The sequence below is a fragment of the Pimephales promelas genome, chromosome 15 (assembly GCF_988280905.1).
Source record: "Pimephales promelas chromosome 15, fPimPro1.hap1.1, whole genome shotgun sequence".
In the NCBI taxonomy this organism is placed as follows: domain Eukaryota; kingdom Metazoa; phylum Chordata; class Actinopteri; order Cypriniformes; family Leuciscidae; genus Pimephales; species Pimephales promelas.
Genome location: NC_142783.1, coordinates 17,821,206 through 17,842,606, shown reverse-complemented (window position 1 = coordinate 17,842,606; position 21,401 = coordinate 17,821,206). Strand labels below are relative to the sequence as shown.

The following is a 21,401-nucleotide window of genomic DNA, read 5'->3' as shown; positions in this document are numbered from 1 at the left end:
GGATGGATGTCAATGCATACGACGTATAATTCTTTCAGAGAGCTATTCTTCCTGAAGGTCGGTGAGGCAGGGTGGATGCATTTGTTCCCTCTGGGGCACAGAGGACAGAGAACGGCGTTTGTTCATAGACACAGCTGTTGATTGTTATTGGATGTTGGCTAGCACCAAGGTCTCTGAGAAGCAGAGAGCCAGAACCAGAGAGTATTCACGGTATTCACTATTGTTGTGCTTAATGGACAGAAAATTACAGACAGGAGCTGCCATGTTCTGCCTTTGTCTCTTGCACACAAAGGAACCAGAAGACAATTTGAGTCTTGAACCAAAGAGACGAGAAATCAGAATCCTTTTCAAAGGATAAGTCACTCAAATACATTGCTAGAAAGCTTGACCATGTTGGCTACTCTATTCTCACTCCTGTTCCGTCTCTATTGTTTAGTCCGAACTCAAGTTTTCCACTTTCCCCTACATCATCTGTTTTATTTTCACATTGCACTTTTAAATATGGTTTGTTTGCCTCATCGACGTGAGCTAATAGCTAGAGCTAGCAGTTTTGAATACAAGAGTCTTGTAAATCCGATTGAGTCACTGTGGGATGTGCTGGACCAACTCAAGTTCTCTTTCAAGGGAACTCGAGCTGCGTCAAATGCTGTGGGAACGCCCCTGTGTGAGTGCGTCCTGAAGCAAGTATGGAATCAGTCCAATGGCGAGACAGAACGTCATAGGCGGGTGAATCACAACAGCGTCTGCTTCTCTACCTTCAGCAACCAGTCTGTATGTGAATCATTATCCAGTGTGTTTTTTGTCTGTCTTCAGTTTCACTAGGCAGGAGTTTTCATATATATATATATATATATATATATATCATACTCTGATAGCTACTTCCAGCAGGATAATGCACCATGTCACGAAGCTGGAATCATTTCAAATTGGTTTCTTGAACATGACAATGAGTTCACTGTACTAAAATTTCGCCCACAGTCACCAGATCTCAACCCAATAGAGCATCTTTGGGATGTGGTGGAACAGGAGCTTAGTGCCCTGGGTGTACATCCCACAAATCTCCATTAACTGCAAGATGCTATCCTATCAATATGGGCCAACATTAAAAAAATGCTTTCAGCACATAGTTGAATCAATGCCGTGTAGAATTAAGGCAGTTCTGAAGGCGAAAGGGGGTCAAACAGTATTAGTATGGTGTTCCTAATAATCCTTTAGGTGAGTGTATTTGTACTGTGGTGAGCGATCAACTATAGGAAGTGTGTTCCTCTCTGCACTCACTATTTTATGGGTGGGGATATACACCAACTATGTGTTGTTTGTTTGGGAGTGCAGCATGCCCAGTCAGTTCTCGAGGGGGCTGATTGTGATCATTGCAAGCGTTTCTAAGTAAATCAGAGAAAATAAATAAATAAATAGAACGCTCCGCTGTTTCGTCGTGCCAAGAATAAAAAAAAACAAAAAAACAAAAACGTTGCATGCCTGCGTCAGACTGTGGACATGATTTATAGTGAGTTATTAAAATCGTGATAATCAAGCACGGTTTTAATGATAATGAAATTTTAAACGATAATACTAACCGTCAGTACATTGTTTCGTGGTTTATAGTGAAACCGGTAATCGTCTCATCCCTACTCAGGACCAAGAGGTTCTCCCCGAGGGCAAACCCACTTTGCACGATCAAAGTCACGCGGCGCTGCCTTCATGCTTTGGTCATGTGGAACGAACCTTGGTTCCTGCCCCAGGGACCCGTGTGGGTAGCTCTTTGTCATCATGTAACACTAACGACTGATGCCTCCCTCTTGGGCTGGGGGGCGATCATGAGTTGTCGCCCAGCCCAAGGTCTGTGGCAGGACCATCATCTCTCGTGGCACATAAATTGTTAAGAAATGTTGGTCATGTTTCAGTCTCTGAAACACTTCCTCCCAGACCTGAGATGTCAACATGTTCTTGTTCGGTCAGACAACACATCGGTGGTTTCTTATATAAACCATCAAGTGGGTCTGCTTTCGTGCCCGTTATACAAGCTGGCTCGCCAGATCCTCATTTGGACCCAGGAGAAGCTTCTTTCGTTGAGGCCAATTTATATCCAATGGGTATCTAAATCGGGGGGCAGACACCCTGTTGAGTCAGGGGCCGAGGGCCGGGGAATTGAGAGACCACACCGAGGTGGTGGAGCTCTTGTGGGAGAGTTTTGGTTCTGCCGAGGTAGACCCAGGAGTTCTGGAAAGGGTTCGCCAGGACGGGGTCAGTCTACTGTAGCCCCATACTGGCTGGCCCGAATATGGTTTGCGGACCTAGTTTCTCTCCTCAGCGGCTCTCCTCTGGAGATTCTGATCAGGAGGGACCTACTCTCTTGAGTGTTATGCTTCTTCACCCCATCCAGAGCTGTGGAAACTGTGGGCTTGGCCTCTGAGGAGGGCCTAGCTCATAAGTTCAGGTCTCTCATCCCCCACTCCAAAGCTCCGTCCACGAGGAAATTATATGCCCTGAAGTGGAAATTTTTCACGTCATGGTGTGGTGAACACAGGTTGGACCCAGTTAACTGCCCAGTAGGTGCAGTGCTGGGGTTCACAGTTCACAGGGTTATCTCCGTCCACACTGAAGGTTTACGTGGTAATTTTATTTTTTTTTTCAATTTTTGCTTTTCTCCACCCTAGACCGGGCTATGTTCCTAAGGTTCCTACTAATATTGTTATACCTATAGTTCTGTAGACCTTCTGTTCTCTAGGCTGAAACCTAATCTGCTCTGCCCTGTGAGGGCCTTAGATGCTTATGCCCACAGAGCTGCCCAGTGGAGGAAATCTGAACAACTGTTTGCATGTTTTGGGCCACCCAGGAAAGGGTTTCCCGCTTTGAAGCAGATGATGAGCAAGTGGGTGGTCGAGGCCATCTCACTTGCTTACGAGTCGGCTGGTCAACCCTCACCATTGGCTGTTCGAGCTCACTCGACTAGGAGTATGGCTTCTTCTAAAGCTCTATTGTCAGGAGTTTCCCTCTATGATGTTTGTGATGCGGCAGGCTGGTCCTCACCGCACACATTTAGTAGGTTTTATGACCTTGACTTCAGCTCCACTCCTGGGGCACAGGTGCTTTCATCATGTGCGTTTTGACTTCACACTACGGACACCTGCTCTTAAGCCGACATGGGTATTAGCGTTTCCATAGCATTTGACGCAGCTCGGAAAAAGACGTGACGTCTCCCTGCTATACTCCCGGCATGCCTGTGATCAACTTGCTTCAGGCTATCAGAAGCTGACACGGTTGTGATTCTGGTGTGCTTTATAGTTTCCTGGTTGATGACGTTACCCGCCTATGACATTCTGTCTCGCCATTGGACTGATTCCAGACGTGCTTCATAACGCACTTACACAGGAGCATTCCCACAGCTTTTGACGCAGCTCTATCAGGGAACTAGGGTTACATACGTAACCAACGTTATCCACTTTCCCCTAAGTCCGCTGGTCTATTTTCATATTGTTCTGTCCAGTAGTACCTTACCGATATATAATACTGGGTTTATGATGTGAAGCACTTATAAAGTGCAATACCAAAAATAATTGAATTGATCATAATATTTTTTTTCTTATTAAAAATAAATAAAAAACTTCTACTACTACTGCTACTACCTCTATACTACAAGTAACAATAATACAAATTATTATTGTTATTATTAATAACTTGAAAAGTTGGTCTGACGAACAGTCATGTTGACTCATGTTTGCAGTTGGTATGAAATTAATGGATGTTATTTCCATTTCCGGTGGGCCTCGTCCATCTTTTTTACAGTCTATGGTTTTTACACTAGTAAAAGTAAAGGTTCTTTATTGGCACTCACATTGAGGACATTGGAAATGACCAAGGGAGCTTTAAATGGTATTATATAGTATTATAATGGTATTTCAGCTAAATTAGAGCCAAACTGACATCAGTATTAATTTTAGAAGCATCTCTAAATTCTAAACATTCTTAGAGAACAAACTGGAGATTATAGAGAATAGGGATTGTTTTTGGTTCGTTCTGTGAATTACACCTTGTTGTGACAGCACAATTACATGAGCCTAAACAATACAGTTTTGCTCGTAGGAAGTGACTACAACTGCATCAGTGTTGCATTTCCCAAACGTCTTGCCCCGTTCACCCCTTCAACCCCAAACACCAGCCCATCCACTTCCCCTGAGATGGACTGTTGTTTACAATGTATGAGTGAAATAATATTTCTGAGCTTTGCTGCAGTCTCCCTCTGGAAGAGACCATTACAACAGTAACAGAGGATTAATTAGAGCTTGTCCCCATAGAGACATTTGAGGCTCCAGTCCTGGTCAAAGGGGAAGCATTAGCTAGTCAGCACGAAGGTGGTTGTGGTACAGCGCATCCCAGGTAATTAATAGGCCTGAGGTGAGGGTAAGTGTGTTATTTATTGGGGTTGGCCTTGAGACATTTTATAGCTTCAGTGAAGAAGGCTTCATTTAATGTTCCTCAGTGTAGTGAGGTTTCATAGTAAATATATCCAATGTACAGTGTACAGCAGCCAAGCTGCCAGTAGAGGGGGTGAGGAAGAGTGCTTTACTCATATCTTAGAGACTAATCTTATGGAGTTATGATTATATCCTCTGAGAACTTGATGTAAGTATTCTAAATCTGTAATTAAACCAATTATTCATTGTAGTCACCATGAGTTATGATTCCACTGAATGTGCCAAACAGATCCATGTGATTGAACAGAATGTTGAAACTTAAGACAACATAACATATGCTCTTTTAAAAGTTCATTATTTTGATTATTAGGTGTAATAGAATAGGTTAACATGCTCTGATGTTTAACAAAGCTACATATATATATATATATATATTTTTTTTTTTTACAACCTTTACATTATTGTAGCTCCTCTATAACCAATCTGTCTGAAACTCGCTGATTTTTACAAAGCCCCTCCTTTTGAGAGGCTCAGAGTGGTCTGATTGGCCAGCAGACCCAGTGCATTACGATGGGCTAAACACTTCAAGTGTGTCAGAAATGTAATGCCATTACATAATCATGAGCTACAGCTTCCAATTTTGTCTTTACTGTCCCAATTCATATGAAAGGCACTGCATATATAATTAATTTTAGAAATCTATATGTAAAGTTATTTAATAATTTGGCAATAAATTAACCACTGTTCAAACATTTGGGGGATGGTAAGATTTCTGAATGTTTTAAAATATTTTGTTATCCCTACGTAGAAAATGAAAGTGAAAAATACTTAAAAAAAAAAAAACTTGGAAAATCGAGTTACATGCATAATAATAATAATTTGTCATTTAGCTAATGCTTTTGTTTAATGTAACTTACCACAGAGTCGATCCCATGCTAAAAACCTTGTGTACCATTTTCCAGGTATTACAGACTTTCTCCTTGGCAGAACCCAGGACTGTCTTTACCAAAAGACACACCCACGTGTCTCTTCAGCAGCAGGAACTAGAAAAAGAGAAACAAAGCAAGGTCAAAATAGACATGCAACATGTTGTATATAACATCAGTATACTCTCCCAAAACACTGTATAGGCCCTCAGCTTAACGGACAGCGCTTTATTTCCACCTCTACTAGCAGTCTCATACACATAAGACTGCCTGCTAAGTTCAGGGGAAGGCTCACATGACACTGCCTACCCACTATACACCCACTGACAGTCAGACATTCCAGCTACAATGTGAGCGTTTGGATCTGAAGCCATTTTGAAGTCGCCATGCCTGTAATCTATAAAGGGATACGAGAATACGGTTGGGAGGAGGGAGGATTCTGGGATGAAGCGAAGCGTTTCCATATGGACAAGAAGGAGGAATACCTGGAAAAAAGCCACTAATCTTTGGCTGTGAAGTTGAGGAGTTTTTAACGCTAATAAACGCGCCATTGGCAAAGTGCTCGCCATAAGGAGGGCCGGCTACATCAGGCCTGTCTTTCCTCAAGAGGGAAGTAGTGTTGTCACATGTGGTCTTAGCAACTTGGAACAAACTCAAAGACTCACTATTAGGGTAAGAAACTCACTTCCAAACCCTCTGAGACACAAAAACCCTCAAACTCTTGGGGAAGACTTAAGGAACTGAAGCTGCAAAGGCAAGATGGCTTTTTTTATACAGGTTGGAAAAAAAATGAGATTAGAACATTCAACTGTCAAATTCTGTAAAAAAAAAAAAAAAAAAAAAGGTAAAGCCTTGTGCATTGTCTCGTCTACGACATTTGGCGTTGTGTCTGATGGGCACGGAGTGTTTTAGAGGCAGGTTTGTGCCCCGTCTTGCATAAACAGAGTATTGGAAACGGACACACCACCAGTCCTGCGAGTTTGAGAAATGTCAACATCAGACCCACGGGTGGTTTCGCACTCCACATTCGGTGGCCTTCTGTCTTTCCCCCTGCATTTGGCCACAGGATCAGACAGCTAGTGTCGACACATCTCGACTCCAAGAGCCTCAAAATGCCATCTTGTAGCGACATTATCCGACAGTACGGGGCAAAATGAGAAACGGGGAGGAAGAGGGAGACCTGCGTTGATCTGGAATATGTCACTGGAGATCCACCTCCTACCCTTTTCCGTCACCGGATTGGGAGCAGCGGAAGGGCTCGTCTGCTCCTGGGTATCTGCAGTGCATTAAGAGCACAGGGGAGAGAAACTCGGAAATGCTGCTGTGGAGACGAGGATAAAAGTGTAATAATGTGCATGACGATAGGTCCTTTTCACACCGCTCAAACCGTATTACTAGACCTGTCCTCAAAGGCGAGAAGGAAAAGGACAGTTGGAGAAAGAGTAAATGACAGGGACCAAAAATAGTGGCAAAAGGAGAAATGGTGGGAAGGACAGAACCCGAAGGGGGGTCGCGGGCAAGGCGCGAAGAGATAGAAGCAGAGCGAGAGGGTCTTAAAAAACTGTATAAGGTTTGTCAGAGGAACAAAGGAGATAGGATATCCCTAATCCCTGCAATATTAATGTCTAAAATGTCATTAATAAGCTCAGGATTCTGAGCCTGAGACCACACTAGGATGAAGGTACCTGCCAGGGCTTGTCTGACAGGGCCTTGGCTAATGAATGAATATAAAGCTACTCCAATCAATCACACAGGATTTATCTTCGCCCCGAGTATAGGTGAGGTCTGGTATGGGGTGACCACGACTGTCAAGCATGCCGAAGCAGCAGCCAAGAAACTGTCGTGGCATTACAATGAGGCTTGTATTAATGGTCGCTTGTGCTTTTCTGCCATGTGGGGGAGCAAGCGTAAATGTGGCAGTGCACGCGCCAAGATTTCTGGCCATATTTTAATTTTAGTAAATGAAATGACATTGCTGGGTCATTAACTTCAGGTTTAGTCACTTTACCCTGTGCAAATGGAGGCTGATGAATGTTTAGTTAGCCGTGGTTGTCCACGTAATGTCATGTGTTTCTAAAGTGCATTAAGTCTTCTAAGTGTTCCTGTAAAAGGTCTAAAATATTTACCATATTGGTTGTTTTATGTGAAAACAACCATTAACAAATGTTTATTTGAAACAAAATAAATATTTCTTAAAAAAAAAAAAATTATATAGAGGCAACATTTCTCATTTTCTTTTGGTTTAGTTTGAAGTACTAATATAACAAACTAAATCAACTAAAACTAATATATACCGATTTATAAAAACTATATAAAAAAGATAAACACAACAAAATAGCTAATACTTTCAAATTAAAGAGAAAACAAAAAAAAAATATATAAAAATAAAATATGAATATATTAACAAAAAATATAATAGTAATATACTATAGTATACTAAAAATATAATAACACTGGTCTTTCATGTCACATGATCCTTCAAAAATCATTCTAATATGCTGATGTGGTGGTTAAGAAACATTTCTTCATATTATTATCCTTCGGATGAGAGGTTAAACCGCCGTCCTGACTCTCTGTGGTCATTAAAAATCCCAGGATGTCCTTATTTATTTACTGTTTATTTGAATAGGGACAGATACAAAAAAACATAGATTATTACATAAAGAACAATCCGATGCCTGTGTTTATAGCCAAGGCTAATTCGCAACACCTGTCCCTAGAAGGGACCTGTCCTTCGAAAAAGAGTAGGGGTGTAACCCTGGCATCCTGGTCAAATTTGCCCCTTGGCCTCTTTCCATCATGTGTGTGTGTGTGTGTATATATATACACACACACACAAGCCCGTTCTCATCCTTTAACGTCATATAGAACGCTATATGCAAAAACGGCGCTATACTACGCACATGGCACCCTTTATCGTTAATATAACATGCGAACCCAAGACGTTATAAATCCTTTAGCGTGAATATGACACGCACACCCTACCCCACACCTAAACTTAGCCCTCACAGCACGTGTTATATTAACGATAACGGGTGCCATGTGCGTAGTATAGCGCTGTTTTGTCATATAGCGTTCTATATGACGTTAAAGGATGAGAATGCGTTGCACACACACATGATGTGTATATATGTATTTGTGGTACTATTTACCTGAACAGTTTTGCTGTTTCAAATCTTTTTTTGGTCCCACTTTATATTAAGTGGCTTTAAGTACTATGTACTTACATCGAAAAATAAGTAAAATGTACTTATTTTGTTCAGATTGTATTGTAAAACACTTTTGTTGCTATTGAGGTGTGATACGGGTATGGTTAGGGTTAGGTGTGGTTGTATAGGTCGGTTTAAGGGTGGGTTAAGGTGTAAGGGAAGGGTCAGCTGTGTAATTACAAATGTAATTACATTTATTAATTACAGCTGTATTTACATGCAGGTATTTTCCAAATATAAGTACAATGTAAAAACATGCATGTACACAATAAGTCCATTGTATCAAATTATTAATTTCAATGTAAGTACATAGTACTTAAAGCCACTTAATATAAAGTGGGACCCATTTTTTAATAAAACCAAATTAGTTTGATCCACATAGTAAATGTTCTTTGACACATTAAATCTGCCAGCTGCATCCAAAATAGCAATAAATAGGCCATAAGTCACTCCTAAAAAGATTACCATTCCCTGTTCTTTAGACTGCAATACATGTCTGTGACAACAGCACAGTCACTAATTACTAGGCTAACAGCTAGTTTGGACAGCCTGTGAGAGCTCAGCATGCAAAGTAGCTTTTGCTTGTCCAGCAGAAAGGTTACAACGTCTATGTCGCAGAGGTCCAACTAATTACATGTATATTTTCACGTACCAAAGTCATCGTTGTAAATTTCTGCTCTCTGTATCTCACTGTAGTCTCAGCATGTGGTATTCTCCTCTCAGATGACATGTGTTGAAAGCTGTAATAAAAACACTCAATAGAGAGTTAGCCAGGAACTGAGAAACAAAGAGGTGCCCTTGTATCTAGTTCAATGGCAGGCTATATTTTGATGCACTAACCCCAGTCATGGGTTTGTGGTACGCTGAGTTTAAATACACAACATTTAATGCTCAAACATATGTTTTTTTTTAAAGCATAATTGCCACAAAATTAATAAAAACAGGTTTAATTATGGTACGTGGCTTTAAAATGGCCCATTAGCCCTGTCTAAAATGGCACATTTGCTTTTGCCATCCAAGAATTAAGTCTAAATTGGGGTCAATTTGAGGCTGTTAGTCATTCCACTTGAAGGTGCATCATAACATTCACACCACAGGTGTGATCTACAGAATTAGAGTTCCCTGCACCAGTGTGTACACGGTGCCAAATGACTTGTTCAAACAGACTACTTCACCTCATCAAAGCACTGCCTTCATATCCACTGGGCAGGCATGTCCAAATAAGCTGTGAAAATATTTATAGCCTCTCACTGACTATCCTCTCATTAGCGAGCACTTTTCTCCTCATGCTGCCAGTTGCCAAAAAAGCAGAGAGTGAAATTTATTTTGAATATTCAAAAGGAGATAATCAGCTTGTGTGCCAGCAGTGTGCGGCTCTGTTAGGCATGTGCATGGCAGCTAACGGTGCACGTCTCTCACGCTTTCCATCAATGTTACCTGAGATGTTTTCTCTCATCCCAAAGTGGGCCGTATGGTTTGGCGAGACTAATCAGGATAATGTGTGTGGGGATAAGGCATGTTTTTAATACATCTAAAATATTTGATCTTTGAATATGCACAAATGTCATATGTAGTATTTTGTAGTAATAAAATTTGGTAACACTTTACACTTTACAATAAGGTTCATTAGTTAACATTAGTTCATGTATTAAATAATAACTAATAACGAGCAATGCATTTGTTACAGTATTTATTAATCTTTGTTATTGTTAGTTGGTAAAAATTCAGTTGTTCATTGTTTAGTTAATGTACTGTGAACTAACATGAACAATGTTAAAAACTAATAATAATCTGCTTCTAAGCTGTTTGACGCACTTTAAAAAAAGATGTGGGAAGTGTGTCAAGGGCGCAGGTTGATGTTTGAAAATGCTGTATGCTTTCTTCCAAAATGCTGACTTCAATTTCTTCAAAAACAGACATAGTAACTACAGTATTTTCTTGGGTTGTGGCCTGATCTGTCTGACTCCAGAGCAACTTAAGGATGTGATGATTACCTTTCTGATATCATTGATTTTCTTAGAGAAGAAAGAAGCAAACTCACTGCACTTGCTGACTGAGAGCATTTCACTGGGAATCTGGCTTGGGGGGATTGTCAGTCTCTCTACAGTAAAAACAGCAAAAAAGAGTGCATGTTTTGTTTAAGTTGCTTTTTATAATATTCGAGAAGAAAGTCTGTCTAGCTTTGCCTAGTTCCATATTAAAAGCATGGATGCTGTCTTTGTGGATGTTATAATGGACTACAAGTGTTGTCTTCCGCCACATGCGCTCTGCTCTTCTGCATTGTCTTTTCATATTTTGCACAGCTGTTGAGTTTTTCCTTTCAGAGTCAGCAGGTATGCTTGGTTTTAAAGATATAGCCTTCATAAATAGCACACTAGTGTTCTCATTTAAGCATATCTTCTTGACAGACACAGATTTAGCTTCAATGGCAGGAGAGATCAATACAATAAAATACAGAAATGATCAGAAAATGCTACATCCTTAACAATCGATGAGATGTTTAGACCCTTACTGAAAAATAAATCTAGAGTGTAAATCTAGAAAGCTATGTTGTGTGTTCTGTCTGGTTTGGTGGTCCCACAAGTAACTTTGTTTCAATGATTGCAATCCTTTGCAAAAGTCTCTGGCAGTTAGTGCAGCAAGTAGATTCCAGAAAAGGCATTTTCTTTTATCCCTTTGAATGAAGGCAGTTGTGTTAGCGTTTGAGCACTGTGCTGATTAGCTGACTTTAAAATTAGGTGATAAAAGGAGATAAAATAAAAAAATATATAAAAGTGATAGAGCGATAAAAAATAAAAAAGCAATAGAGGAAAGGGTGGAGCAGTAAGCAAGAGCCTCCAAACAGTTGCTGAGCAGGAAGTTAAAAAAAAGTATTAGTGAATGTTGAAATTAATATTATATATGATTAATACATGCTTAAGAAGTATTGTTCATTGTTGAATATTGTTAACTAATGAAGTTTATTGTAAAATGTTACTGAAAATTCCAATTACAAATAAATGCTATACTTTTGAGCTTTCTATTCATCAAATAATCCCGGCAAAAAATAATATTACGGTTTTCACAAAGCACAACTGTTTTCAACATTGATAATAAATCTTTCTTGAGCAGCAAATCAGCATATTAGAATGATTTCTGAAGGGTCATGTGACACTGAAGACTGGAGTAATGATGCTGAAAATTCAACTATTTCATTACATGAATAAGTTTTTTTACTCATTTTTTATTATTGTTTTTATTTATTTTTTATTAAATATGCATCCTTGTGCATGGGCATAAGATACTTCTTTAAAAAACAGCAAAATATCTTACTGACCACAAACTTTTGAGTAGTAGTATATGCGTATTTAACTCGCTTTTTAAAAATGACTTCATTTTTTTCTTAATTAAGTGACAAATGCCTATATGTCAATATATCAAATGAGACCTGTCAGCAAAGAGTATGCATCAGTAAATTCTTTACATTCACTATGTCACTGTCATAGTTAATATCTAAACTTTCAAGAGTACACTCAATGACTTTTATTGCCGATATGCCCTCACTGTCAAATAGACAAACCAAAAAAAAGACTTTAGTGGATTGTGCTGATGGTTAGTAGTGACCAGACCAAAGTCAACTCATAGGCAGAGGGCTATTTGTTTAGCACCATTTAGCTTCAGGTTATATTTCGAAGGGGTTGTGGCTGCTTGTGTACCAGGTGGTGGGCATGCAGCATCGCTGGGGGATGAAGCTCTGGAGGAAGACATTGACAGTGGACATTGATAGACACAGATAAGGGCTCGGAGGGACAGTGCTTTTCTGAACACTGGACCCTGACCTTCCCCATCCAACAAAAGAAAATGCTGGTTCAAGTGGGATTCAATCAAATGTGTGTCCTGACAATGCATACACCACAGGGTTTGAAAGAGCAATGCAGACGTGTTAAAAGTGTTGCATGAGTCACGGCCTTGTCAGATTATCTGATTTAAATCTGCGCTAAGAAAAAAAAACAACGTATTTGCATATGCTCATGCCTATATTTTATTATATTAAAGGGTTAGTTCACCCAAATATGAACATTATGTCATTAATGACTCTCGTGTCGTTCCAAGCACGTAAGACCTTGAAAATGTACAAAGTATGTACGGTATCCTGTCCTTGTCCAGAAAGGAATAAAGGCATCATCAAAGTAGTCCATGTGACATCAGTGGGTTAGTTAGAATTGTTTGATGCCACGAAAAATACATTTTGGTCCAAAAGTAACCAATAATACAACTTAATTCAGCATTGAATTCTCTTCCTGTTCTGTTGTCAATTCACGTTCACGAGTCCGCAGTGATGCCGCTGACATAAGACGCTGCTGATGTGTTATCTGGTGTAGTTTTTGTTATTTTTGGACCAAAATTATGTATTTCCGTTGCTTCAAAAAATTTGAACAAACCCACTGATGTCACATGGACTTCTTTGATGATGTTTTTATTACCTGTCTGGAGTCGTCATCTTAGCAGCGTGTTACTCCTGGACAACCGAAAATAAGTAAAGAGGCAGGATTAGCTGAGGTGACGCAACGGCTAACAGACAGCAGACAAACGGCTAGTAGTGACAGAAGCATCAATCCACCTGACCACAACCTTTAATATGCAGAACTTTAAAGTTTAATATAATTTAAAAGGATGACTTGAAAAAAAAAAATTCACCCCCTCACCTGAGCAAAATCACTTTTTGTATACCAAGCTGTAAACATATTTTTTTTTTTCTGTCGTAAAGTTGGGCATATTGACATGGGGGGTATTATCGGACTGACTCTCTTTTGGAGCCTATTACTAGTGGCCAGTCGGTGAATTGCAGTTTAAGTAACTTCCGTGTTGTATTCAAGAGACAGATCGTACGTCCAACACAATTGCTAGCAAACAACCCCTAAAATTAAGAGCCGTAGTTCATCTTGTGGATTAAACTATCTGAAGCTATTTGGAAAAAAAAAAAAAAAAAAACAGGGTGCAAGCACTAGTTGTTAACTGACTTTGTACCACAAAGTCTTCGGTGTTCCCTTGAAGCACCTCTGAAACTGAGTTTCAAAATGGCATCTGGCTACCCTCAGTGTGTTCCACTTCTCCTGCTGATCTCTGGAGAGGAGGAGGCAGATCTGCTGACTCCACACTCATGGGTCGACCAACAAAGGCAGCACTGAGACTCTGCTCCCTGGATCCTGTAGTGGCGGGCTTGGCAGGCCACAGAGATAATGAGCTCCAGACCAGGGAGAGTGCAGCATTATCACCCTGGAATTTAGTAGTCGGGTCGGGCGGGGAAGGATTGAGCCCAGTCTGACCCAGCTCGGCTGTGGGAGGCCTGGGCATGTCACGCACTACCGGCTCAGATTTTCTGGAAATTTCTCGACACAAGCCCAGAATCTTCCCTGCTGTCATGTATGGGGGTCACATCCCAAGAGGACACTTTCACATTTGCTTGAGTGCGAGAAAGAAAATGCCGCACTGCATGATTTGATTATTTATTATCTTGAGAAAATTGCTAACGATCGCTTCTGAACATGCACCGCAATTAAGGATTTCTGCCTGGACTGAATTCAGAGAGATGTTTATTGTTGAGTGTGCCGCATGGAATGCCTTACGAGCGGGAATCAAGAACCTGGTCATTATGCATGCTGCTGGTGGTTTGGTGTATGTGTCATGGGTGGCATGTTGGGAAATAAACTAATCATGTATTTGCATCTGTTAGTATCAGAAGAAGAAAGTCTACTACTTTTCCTATTTTTTCCTATTAGTGTCAGACAGGCCTATGTAATATTACCACCAAAATATTCCTCAATCTCTACCCTCACACATAAAAAAATGTGTGTTATAATATGAAAAGACAAAGGAAGTTGTGATTGTCTTTTCTTGCTTATTATGATGTACATCTGAGTGAAACATTTCCTCGAATAAGAAATGAAGGTTGTTGTCAATTATTATTATTATTTTTTTTTTTTTGCTTTGTTGTTGTATTGACTTTTTCTGTTTTTTGCTTTTCTTACCAGACGTCTCATTTTGTAATTGATATTATACCTTTTATATAGCTGCAAAATGTAATAATAATAAAAAAACGCATGAATATAAAAATACAGAATATGTCCCCTTAAGGGTAGCCTATATGTGATTATTATTAGCTGTATTTATGAACGATAGGGACATTCCCATTTAGAAAGCTATGTAAACAGAGGTATGGCAGCGATATACTTCCTGTATGTTTCTTGTTATGTTTGAGGCTTTTTCACTTAATCAAGAATCAGTTAAAGAGTGAATGGATCAATTAAGCAATTTATATGGCTAATCTTTGGCAGTCCCGGCATTTTGATGTAGCCAACAAAGTGATTGCAAACATTGTTAATGCATCCAAAAAAACTAAAGAGGGTTGTTCTGCCGCTCCTCCCGAATGATTTAGAATAATTTTAGACTAATTCTGGAAATGGAAACAAGTCTCTTCTCCAGCTAGTGCTGGCAGTCCACATGAAAGCACTCCGCCACCAACTTTCTTCCAATATTTCCCCATTTGAATTAGCTAAATGGCTATTAGCTGTGCCCCATGCCAATGTTCTCACCATAATCACATTGAAGGTGGTAGCTTGGATGAGTTTATCGTGACATCTGTGTGTGTGTATGTATGTGCGTATGGATATGTGTTTGATGTGCTGACGGAACTAGACTAAAGCATGACATTAAATGCAAAGTGTGTTATGTTTTAAAAAAAAGGTTTTGGTGGGGATAATATAAAACAATACATTTAATTTATAACGTAATATATAAATGATAAGGTACCATACACTATTGGTCAAATGTTTGGGGTTGGTACAAATTATTTTATTTATTTACTTATTTATTTATTTTTTTTGCTCAACATAGTTGTATTTATTTGATCAAGAATACGGTAAAAGCAGTAATATTGTGAAATATTATTACATTTAAAATAACTGTTTTATATTATAAAATGTAATGTTTTCTCTGATGGCAAAAGCTGAATTATTCCAGTCTTCAGCGTCACAAGATCCTTCAGAAGTAATAAAAAACATGCTGATTTGGTGTTCAAGAAACATTTATTTTTATCATCAATGTTGAAAACAGCTGTGCAGCTTTTTTTTCATGTTTCTTGATGAATAGAAAAGGGGGAAAATTAATTTGAAAAATAAATTCTTTCTACATTTCTTTCATGTCACTTTTGATCAATTTAATGCATCCTTGCTGAATAAAAGTATTCATTTGATTAAAAGAAAAAAAAAATAAATTAAAAAATTAAAAAAAAATACTGACCCCAAACTTCTAAACGGTAGTGTATATGTGTGGTACATACAGTATATTTTAAAATAATGAATAATTAGGGTGTGACAGAATGATGACAGTATTCACAGCGGAAGTTAATTTTTATATTGCTCCTTTAACTGCCCTTTTCATCCCAATAAGTGCCTAATTCAATCTGCTCTTTATAGGATTTAATACTCTTTTAATATTCATTTAAGTCGATGGCATGCCATAGTGCTCTCAGCCAGCTTGAGTTAGTGTGTTTATGATTTGTTTCTATTGAGACTGATGAAGGTAATGACCACTTCCTCCGTCAGTCTAGCCTAACACGGTGCAGGGCCACAGGCCCAGTCTTGCCTCTCCAGGGCCCGCTCAAGAGCAGCTGAAGTGTGGCCAGGGTCCAGAGCCACCCTCTTGCCAGAAGACATTTAACAAGCTGGCAGTAAAAAAAAAAAAAAAAAAAAAAAAAAAAAAAGTAAAAAGCAAGGGGTCTGTTGAGCATGTGGGCAAACATAAAAAGCAGTGGATTTAAAAGTTAATTTTTCCAGACGCTATTATAGCTCCTCCATATTAAAACCTTGTGCCAGTGAAGGTTTCCTACTCTTTTGTGATTGTGCATGCTTGTGTGCGTTTGTGTATATTCGTGTGTGTGTGTGTACAAGCGAATGTACGAACACTTTATGGGATGCAGAGCCACTCTCCTCTGTGGTTCATTATGGTTTCTTGTTTGCCCAGTCATTTTGTCACTTCCTTGCCATTTCAAAGTGATAACGGCCATAAATGTTTTTCCAAACTCTTTATAGCAGCAGAGACCTCAGCATGGAAATATGGCCCCTGTTTAAAGATAAGGAGGAAAATTACAAAATGAACACATGGTGCCTTGTGATGAAGACTTCCTTTATACCAAAAATGTACAAGTAGAGGCAAGAAAGGGGCATCTCTTATAACAAAATGAATGATTATAATGTTACGGAATCAATTCTGATATAGCGATACAGATGCCTTGTTTTAGCTTCGACAGAAGAATAGCTGTTGAACAGAGGAGTGTAAGTATGTACTTATCCTAACTAGTCTTTGAACGATATTGATTTCTGGATGCCTGATGTTGATATTGTTGAAAGCTGGGTGGCGATGGCTGATAAAAAGCCAATTTATCACAATATGTAATTTATTATTTCTTTTAGATGATCTGTAATAAATGAAACATAATTAGACAAATAATTATATAAAAATAATACAAAATAACGTTTGAAATAAACTTCTCAATTCTATATGTTTCACAGAGAAAGTAAAAACAAAAGGAGATAAACACTTTCACCAGTGCACTCCATAATTTCAATAATTTCTAATAATTCCTACTCTTATAAAACCATTTAAACGCTGGATTGGGCTTTAAAAATGTTGGGCATTATTGAGCGGCTTATTTTTGAGTTGCAACTTAGGCCCTGTTTACACTTGGTATTAAGATGCATTTTGGTCGATCGGATCACAAGTGGATGACGCTAAATACAAGTGTAACGATTATGGGAAACGCGCTAGCCAGAAGGGATTAAAACTTTGTCGGCTGAAGACACAAATTTGGTTTGGTTGCCGAATAACATATCAACCACAATGTTCTCTCCCCATTCCTGATTTTGTCTTTTCCATTGGCTCTGGGCGCATTCAAATTGTGCGAGCTTATTTCCTCCATTAGATCGAAAGATCTGAAAGAAATCAGGACAGAAGTGCATGAAAGTGACGGATCAAAATACCAGGTGTAAATAAGTGTCTCCCTCGTCCACTTGTGATCCGATCGAGCAAAATGCGTCTGAACAAGATTACCATTTAAAAAATAATTGGCAACACCACAAGCTACTTAATAATGCACAGAGCGAAAGCCAGAGCCCGACGAAGAGCTCGAACAAGCCGTGATGTACGAGCCAGAGCCTGTATGGAGGACTGACTTGTTTCTCAGCCACCGTCTCAAACTCTCCAGCTCCTCGACTTCTCCTCTAATGCTGCTCTGTGTGGAACTGCCTTGACTCTTTGGATAACCAGATCCACCTCCAATCGCTGATCTGCATGATTGTCGCCTTTGCCTTGGCTCCCTCATCCCTCTAACTTTGCTTTGGTCAGACATCACCCTGCCTGCCCCACTGACTTACAGGCCTTCAGATGTGTTCAGTCTCTGCACCCCTTTGGCTCCATCAGACTCCACCTTCCTTCTGGCTCTGCCTTGGTCCTCTGTCTCACCGGCTCCACCTTAGTCCTCTGGCACCCTGACTCCACCTCGGATACCCATCACTGTGGTTCCACTTCGGCCTCCAGGACCAGTTGTCACCCGGTCCTATCTGTTCTCTGCCTTCGCCTTGGGCTCCACCATTCTAGGCTACAACTCCATCAGTCATGTTGTCAGCCAAGTCTCCACCATGTCTCCTCCCTCCGTCGACTCCGATGTGGGCTATAGTAATGGCTACTCTCTGGGTCCCTGCCTGGGTCCTCCTGCTCCTGGATCCTCCCACTGTCATCTCCGCCCTGTTCTCTCCCTCTGTCCTCTCACCTGTTTTCCTTCCTGCTGCCTGCTCCATATCCTCCTCCAGAGCCCCCACCTTCCCTATTCATTTCGACTTTGGTTGACAGTTTTGCGGTTCGGGGACATGCATTCCGGGTGGGGGATTTTCAATTTCAATGTTCTGTTCCTGGTTTGCCTGTGTTCCCGGTCAATTAATCCTACACCCGTTTCTGTTCTTTCAGTTATTAAGCCCTGAGTTCTCCTTAGTCCATTGTCCAGTATCGTTTATGTTAGTCACAAATTCTGCTATATGTTTTCTGAGTTTTCATGAGCCTGTTGGATTTATTAATTTAAGACCGTTGGCTCTTTGAATCTCAATCATTATGTGCTTCACTACAGCCACCCAATACACATGCATCATAATGTAATATTACAGCAAAATCTGCAACTATGACCATCTAAGAAAACCCACCAAAAACCATTTCACAAATAGTTACAGAAAATCAGATTAAGCTCATTTTGATTTGAGCCCAGCTGCAAAGCACGATTGGTTACCATCAGTGCTATAATAAAACTAAATATTGCACTATAAAATAAAATTATAAAATGCTATACACAGGCTCAAATGACTCTATAGCATCACTCCTTTTAGTTTTGGAAACAGTTTTCAAGATTTTATCGAATTCAAAATACTGTCTCTGCATATACAGGTGGCACATCACCACAATACAGAAACACCAGAGAAGTGAATTACTGTATATTCTTCTTTATCCATAAGCCTTTTTCAGAGGAAAATCTCCAATTCAAAGGCCTAATCTACATGACCCTGTAAAACCTTGTCATCTGCTGGGATCCCAGAATAACCATCCACCTCAGAGGTTAAAAAGTAAGGTAGTTAAACTCATAATGTCCATTGCTAAGATGATTATTAGTCCGTACAGATAAGATGCCTCCAGGAGATTTTAAGTGTGAATATTTTATGCCATCTGATTAGCTTGGGCCATAACAGTGTTAAAGAGGTTTAAACATGACCCCATGATCATGAGCTGGAATATGCTTACAGAATCTTTATTACAAGAGCTTGGTGTAAGTTTTAGCATATACTAAAACATCCCAGGCACATTGACTTACATACAGGATGGACCACTGATCAAGTGGATTTGTCTGTTTCATTGTGTCCTATGGGAGCTACTTTGACACTGTTGCTTGCCAAGCCACAAGCTGATCATGATTTCAAAGCAATATCAAATATAAAGAGACTGTTTAGGTGAGTGTGTTTTGATTATTCCCTCAGCTCAGACAGCTCAGTGCTGTGTGTTAGCATTTGCTAACTCATTGTTCTCTTATGAGAGGTTCTCTTGTATGACGTAAGTTAGGAACTTACGTTACTGGTAAAGTAATCTTTTCTCGAGATCTGAAGCCAGAAATTAACTGTGCAGGCCCGCTTTGCTGTCTACCTATTCACATACAGCTTCACAAAGGGGTAATGCTTTCTATAGGCTACATAGTCCGACCGAGCCTATTATGTGCTTGTAAACTATGCTGTCCCGTGATGCTAGCCGCCTTTATTCTACGCTTATACATAGACCGGAGGAGCCGCTCTGTTCCTTGCCTTGGCTTTTGGCTTGCTTAATTTGGGGACATTTAATATTCAACATTATTATTGCTCTGCCTTACTTAAAGTGGAAACAAACTTGTTCTATTATTTTCATGTTATAACTGTGAAGCTGCTTAGATGCAATCTGTATTGTAAAAAGCGCTATATAAAGGTGACTTGACTTGACTTAATTCTTGTGTTACGCAGCACGTTTTAGCTTCTAAAAGAACCAATGAGGATCAAGTGTCTATCCTGGCCACCTGTTGTTCTGCATGTTTTGTTCCACGGGTCTCATGCAGTGGATGCTTGGCATGCATGGCGTTGACAAGGGGTTCCTGTAGCATAAGCAACTTACGCAATACAAGAGAACCTCCCGTAAGAGAACTTACTCGGTTACCTAATGTAACCTCGGTTCTCTCTAGAAAAGTGCTTGCATCACGAGCTTATTCACTTCAGTCAATGAAAACCAGAGTTCAGCCTGCGAGCCCCTCTTTTATATATGCTAGCCACTCCCATTCTGGCGGACTTGTGATGCGTAGAGTGCGCGGGACTCTTCTAGAGAGAACCGAGGTTATATGTAACCGAGTACGATTCTCATGACCAATGTAACTAACTACTATTGCCATTACAATATTTTTTCTGTAATTGCAATAAAGCTCAAATAAAATAAAATATAATCAAATTAGATGACACTATAGTGGCAGCAGAAAAAAATAAAGCATATTTTCTGTTTTGTTTAGTTCATGTCTTTCTGCTCCATTCACTTTTGGTTTTCTTGGTTACTGTTTATCTCCTCGTTTGTATCTATATTCAATTTCTAATTGATTTATTTTACATTTTATGTTAAACAATTAAATGCTGCCTTGTTAACTCACTGAAATAAATATGTTTAAGTTAAAGTACAAAAAATACTAATAAAACTTAAACTGAAATTATAATTTATGTAAATATATCCCTGAAAATATAAAAATGAAAGCAAACTCAAAATATTAATAGATACTATTATAGCAAATAAATAATACTAAAATAAGCCTGGTTTCAGTTTCTCTTCAGCGTACTACCTGTAAAGCATGAACCCAGATCCTTTCGACACAAAACTCCCACAGAGATTGAATTATATTTTATTCCTGCATGCATAATTAATTCCCTGCAAGGTTGACTTTGACCCAGAAGACCTCTCTGACAACTCGTGCTCTCACATTAGATAACACAGTGTATCTTCTGACAACTTCCTGTTGTCTGACAAAAATGGAACAATACAAACATGCTGGAATCGGAGGTGCAAGTGTGGACAGCGACTCCGCAAAAGCAGAGAATAAACCGTTGGATTTGAGCAGTTTGAGGAGCAGAGATCCTGTAAACAGCGAATGCTGTCTCACAGCAACCAGCCCATGTGTTAGCACCTTGTTGGGTTGACTGCAGCATTGGCAGACGGGGCTTGTTTTTACAGGGATCAGCACCAAAAGATCCAGGGTGCTTATTTTAACACCTGCCCTG

General features: G+C 39.6%; 1 long non-coding RNA gene across 1 annotated transcript in view; it reads right to left on the bottom strand.

The window, feature by feature from the left end:
- Positions 1–21,401, bottom strand: part of LOC120475045 (uncharacterized) — a 235,040-nt gene that overhangs the window by 32,508 nt on the left and 181,131 nt on the right. The window contains exon 4 of the long non-coding RNA XR_016146596.1: positions 5,333–5,458. This is a non-coding gene — a long non-coding RNA (uncharacterized LOC120475045). The remainder of the gene's footprint in view (positions 1–5,332; positions 5,459–21,401) is intronic.